The 6,000-nt window shown below is 37.5% G+C and overlaps 1 protein-coding gene across 2 annotated transcripts in view; it reads left to right on the top strand.

Moving 5' to 3' along the window:
* Positions 1-1,356: 1,356 nt before the first annotated feature.
* The window catches only part of trim2a (tripartite motif containing 2a), a 35,261-nt gene continuing 30,617 nt past the window's right edge, over positions 1,357-6,000 (top strand). Inside the window, exons 1-2 of one of the 2 annotated variants that reach the window (XM_019274911.2) lie at positions 1,357-1,508; positions 2,160-2,261. The gene's annotated coding sequence lies outside the window, so the exon portion shown is untranslated. Of the gene's footprint in view, positions 1,509-2,159; positions 2,262-5,586; positions 5,815-6,000 lie in introns of those variants that run through there. The other variant, XM_019274913.2, reaches the window with a different exon arrangement.

Below are 6,000 nucleotides of genomic sequence, written 5' to 3'. Positions count from 1 at the left end.
AAACACTCCTGGCAGCAAATCAAAAGCTCTTTTACTGGTGAATCTGCAGACTTTAAGTGTTCCACCTCAGCCTGTAAACCACTAGAGTGCAGCAGAGTATCTCGTCCATCCTCAGCCTGTCCTCTTACTGGGTTTAATATACTATTATACTGTATGTTATGTCAAGCAAGGTTTCTATGTAACTAAAATAAGCATGATGGGATTAGCAGAGGGTCCTGTGAATGGCTACATGATTGAACATTTAGGCATTTAGTTGACGCTTTTATCCAAAGCAACTTAGAAAGAAGGGAAATAATCAAAGTACAGTGTGACGAGGACATGTTAGCACAGCAATAAGTACTACTGGCATAGAATCAAGTGACGATCTAGAAGTGGGAACGCATGTTGATGATTGCAATAAAAGTTTGATGTTGAAATGATAACTAGAGGGCCTTCCAGAGTAAAACAGTTATTAGGAAGACTGCTTTTAATCGTGTAGTGTCTTGTTTGTACAGTAACCAGGAGATTCACAGATGCTGACAGACAGATATTTACTGTGAGACACATTTGTGATCATAAAACAGCAAATATGCCTCAGACTTTTTCTTAGAGTAGGTCTTATTGTACAGAAATGTTGGCTTTGAACCTTTTGTGTATCACAATGTGGGTGCTGCATACAGCGGTAGAATGTAGGTAAGTATATTAACTCAAGTACTGTACTTAAGTACTTTACTTGATTATTTCCATGTTATGAAAAAGGTACTTTAATGATCACACACCGTGGAAAAGGCCTCCGTTTTCTTTTTTGTAGAGAAACAGACAATAGGTTCCTGGAGAAAAAAAATGTCACGTAATATAAACAATGGTTTTATGCTCAGATTTTATAGATGTGTAATCATTTGAGCCAACAACAATGAACATTTGGGCAGTCAGTAAATTTCATCAGACAGAAAGCTGAGCTCAGTTTACTCTCTTTGTCTGCTGACGACCTCCCAAGAGAAACAAAAGTGAACCTGAAGGAACATTTCCTGTCTGTTCTTATTTTATCATAACTGCTACATACACTTGGACCCACTGTTACTATAAAAGCCAGGTTTAATAGGAGAAAGATTCTTTGGAAATCACGCATACTGGAGTAAGACATGTCCAGCATGGCTAAATTCTGGATATACTCTGTCTGGCATGAGATGTCAAACCGCTCGTGACTTGGCACATTTATTTCTAGTTCAAAATTGCTGAAGCCATGTGCAAGGGATTATGCTCCTCCTCAATCCCTCCTTATCCTGCAGCTCAGCCTAACACCTGAGGAGTAGGATCTCTACTTTCACTCTGTTGCTTGCTGCAGGAGGTAGTGACGCCGGGTCTTCTTATTTTTAGATGTCATTCATGGTTAGTGAGAAAAGGTTTCATGTGTCTTTGTTTGGGATTTTTTTGATGGATCAAAGAGGAGTTTAAGGATGTTCTCCTGCTCAAATACGTCAGACACCAAAGTGGACAGGAAGGAGGTCTCTGCAACATCCCTAGAAAGAGTGAGTCACAAGTTTTTGCTTTTTATGAGCCATTTTCAGTGCATGTTTTGCTACAGCAAGTGGTTTGGAGCACATTTCAAATCTCCCAGCACTGAATGTTTGTATATTTGCAGCTGATTTTCTCTGACACCAGGCATTGAAAGCAAAAAAAATGAAACTGTAGGACGAAAATGAATCTGTGACCTTTTAAACACATGTCTTTGTCATGCAATCTTGAGTTCATGTGAGTTCTTAAGAGATGGTTTACTCTTACACCTCATCACTTTAAAGGACACAATGTCACTACCGATTGTTCTCACTGAATCCCTCTGACCTTTAACGAACGCAGTATACGCACACACATGTGTGCTACAGCCTCTGCAACACGCTGGGATTTCATTTCATCCTACTACTGTATATCTACAGGAGATTATCAGTGTGACATAAACAAAGGGCCACTGAGATTAGCAGCCAGTCCAAACACAACTGCCTCTTTGTATCCAGACTGTAGAGCAAAAAATCCAACACAAACACACACTTGGAAATGCTCAGTGTCTTTTTTTTGTGAGAACTTGAGGGTAAAACAAATAATCGTTATTTGTCAGTGTGCAGAAGAGAAAAGCTTTTCCAATGTGGCTGCTGCTGACGTCCACTTCTTCCTCCTGTCTTCAGCTCTACATGACATGAACACATGGTGAAAGTCAAACCACTGAAGTGACCTGACAGACGCAGGGAGACAAGACCGGAGAGAAAACTGGAGGAAACAGACATGGGGTGAGACACACTCTGGATTAATGTGATAAACTGCTTCCTTTTCCTGTTTGGATGTTACTTTTTATATATTAGGTCACACTTCTATGCTGAACTCTTTCTTTATGTAGCTTGCTAATATTAGAGCTGAAACAATTGATATTTTAAGCAAAAGATTAATCTGCAACTGTTTGATAACCGAGTAATCATTTTTGCTAGACAAATGTAATAATTCGATGCTTTTTGATGTCAGATCTTTAGGGTTTTATAGACTGTTTTTGCTATTTCTTTACATCATATAGGATTCAAGGATTCAAGGATTCAAGGAGTTTTATTTGTCATTACAACACATGTAAACATGGGATGAAACGAAAATTGGTTTCCCCTGGTCCCGGAGCAGCCCAATATCAAATATAAAATAAATGTAATAATTCGATGCTTTTTGATGTCAGATCTTTAGGGTTTTATAGACTGTTTTTGCTATTTCTTTACATCATATAGGATTCAAGGATTCAAGGATTCAAGGAGTTTTATTTGTCATTACAACACATGTAAACATGGGATGAAACGAAAATTGGTTTCCCCTGGTCCCGGAGCAGCCCAATATCAAATATAAAAAGTAAATTAAATATAGACCAAACAGTCATGAAAATAATCAAAAGATGAGACAATAATTGAAATAATTGCTAGCTGCAGCATTAATATTCAGATTTACAATCACATTCTGGTTGATTTAGTCCACGCGTCATCATTGCTGTTATTAAAGCAACACTTACTGCATCAAAATGGTTTCTGAAGGCACAAAGCTGCGTTCAAGCTCGACTGTTAAGTGCCAGTGTTCAGCCTGAAGACTGGGTGCTCAATTTATTCAGCTGGTTATTGGATTTTTAAAAGGTTCTGAGACACAAAAGATATTTTTAGAATTTAAAAAGCCAAGGATCATAGACATAAGCCAGGGGTGGAAGAAGTATTCAGATATTTTACTTAAGGCAACACTACACTGCAGAAATACACAATTAAGTGCTGCATTTAAAGTCTAACTTAAGCAGATGTACCATTAAGCAGAGGGTCCCATTTCAGAATTATATATTATATGTATTATTTCAGTGGATTACAAATAGAGGTGCATTAATATCTAAGCATCATTTTAATGTCACAGCTGGTAAAGGTGGAGCTAATTTGAACTACTTCATATACTAAAGGAAAGCATGCCATGAAGATATCATTTATTTATATTTTGTATCAATATTTGAAATCAAATAAATGTGGCGTGTAGTTCAATGATAAAGTTGCATAACATGGAAATACTCAAGTAAAGTACAAGTATTTCAAAATTGTATTAAAGTACAGTACCTGAGTAAAATGTGCTTAGCTACATTCCACCTCTCTGATGCTTATTTGTTGTTTTACATCCACAAACGTGTCCCACAGTAAATATCTGTCTGTCATCATCAGCGAATCTCCTGGTTGCTGTACAAACAAGACACTGAACATTTAACAGCAGCCTTCCTAATAACTGTTTCCCTCTGGAGAAGCCCTCTAATTATCACTTCCACATCAAACGTTTATTGCAATTTAGCCTTCAACATAAGTTCAATCAAAACAGAAGCATGAATGAGACAAAAGAAGTTGGTCAATTATTCAAGCAGCAATTCACAGGCCTCTCTGCTAATCCCATCATGCTCTACTGGACTAATGGCAGCAGCAGGTGCAGGCAGCTGTGACCAGTGCAGGATGAAATTATGGTAAAACTGACTAAACTAAATATTTAGGTTTTTTTATTTTTTAAGAATTAGCTCAGCGTAAGATCTGGAGATTTTCTGACTGTGTTTACATGTTTCTTCATCTAAATCGCCCCCTTGACATCTGAAGTTTGATAATGAATATTGATGTTTTTGCAGCCAACTTCATGATGTTTGTCTTTAATTCTCAAAACCACTTGTGCACTTTCTTCTTAGAGCTTTTTCGACGTGAAGTTTGAGTTTTGAAGCGTTACCTGTTTAGCTGTTTGAAAAAACAAGAGGTGGGACGCTGAAACAAACGGAAATCTTTGCAACGAGTTTGTGATTGTGCACTGCATGCTAAGCAGGTGCCCTTTGACTGTGGCACACACACACACAGTGCATTGGTTTTCTAAAATACTTGTGAGGCCTTCAGATGCATCAAGATCAACCCTGACCCTCCCCCCACATCCAATACACAGCAGACAATAAACCTCATACCGCCTTTTTTTCTATCGCACAAAATCTTTAATGGAAAAGGAATGCAAATAACTTGTTTCTGTCTTTCTTTTCTTCTTTTTTCTTTCTTTCTTTCTTTTTTTTTAATCTCAAAAGAGTCTTTCATCGGCTTCTGCATAATGTAGGGTTGTCATGGCAACATCCTCCCTCATAAGAAGGGAGGGGCCTGACTGGAAACCAGTTAATGCTCTTGCTGGGATGTCCCATCAGGAGCAGAAGCTGGTGTTACACTTAAAATATTTACAGTTTTTATCCTTTTAAAGAGGTTTTTGTTTTTCTTGTTTATAGCTGATACTCTTTAATGTCATTTATCTATTCTAAACATCAAGATGCATTTACTTAAAGCGAAAGTTGGACATTTTGGAGAAGTACAGCGTATTTGCTTTTTGAAGAATTAGATAATTAGATAGACAAATTAGATCAGCCTGTTAAATATTAGGACAGTAAAGACTGGAAATGGGGAGGACACAGCTTTAGCCTGACTAAAGAGGTAAGAGGTGAAGATCAACAGACGGAGGTCAGAGATGCAAACAAGGCTAAACATCCAACTTCAGTGGTGAAAACGGGGAAAAGAAACCTTATATCAGTATGCTGACTTTCAAAACAGCACAAGTAGGCAAAAGGAAAAACATCATAAAAGCACTCAAAGTCACATAAAAATAAAGCTTCGACTGTAAATATGATTACAATATATGACATGAATATCAAATAAAATCAATGAATTTTATCTGTACAGTAAAGAAAAGTCACCAAAAATGTACCAGAATAACAATAATGAACACAGGGCAAACATTTAGCTATCACTACTCATTAAACTTCAGTTTCCCTTATTTAATCTTATCTTATATTCATAAAAAAAATTCCTGCATCCAAAGTTTATTTAAAAACCATTTCATTTTTGAACATGGCTTCCAACATAGTTCAAGTCTTTCTTAAGTATCATCACACATGACAGGACACAAAACAGCTTGTATAACCACAGTAGGGAAAAATAGAAATAATGCATGAATACCAAGGCTATTTTTACACGTGGATGTAATATTGATGATTTTTTTTTTTTTTTTTTTTTGGACTGGTATTAACTCTAACTGCATCCGGCTGCCGTTGCCTTTCCCTTTTATTGTCGGCGGATCCCTTTAAATGAGGTGGACGTGAGCTGTAGCGGCTCTGTGTGCAGCTTTTAGTTCTGGTTTATGCAGAGCAGCAAACAGGGACGGTGCATGCAGAGGAGAAACGATCACAGCGAATCAAACAGGGGGGAAAGTCCTGCAAACATCAGCGCTCATCTGATACATCCGCATGCGTCATTGTAGTTTCCCCAAAAAATCACATTTTAGGTGAGTGAATCGGAACTTCCTGCGTGTTTTTGGCTGAGATTGAATGATTGTTCACACTTTGATTCTGTGTGAGACTTCTGGATCAAGCATGCATGCATGTAATCATATAAAGTGCATGAGTCCAGACGTGGCTGTGTGTTGATTTATGTGTGCTGTGGGAAAAAAAACTTCAGTAATCAATTTATA

The sequence above is a fragment of the Larimichthys crocea genome, chromosome X (genome assembly GCF_000972845.2).
Source record: "Larimichthys crocea isolate SSNF chromosome X, L_crocea_2.0, whole genome shotgun sequence".
Lineage (NCBI taxonomy): Eukaryota > Metazoa > Chordata > Actinopteri > Sciaenidae > Larimichthys > Larimichthys crocea.
This window is presented reverse-complemented; position numbering and strand designations above follow the sequence as displayed.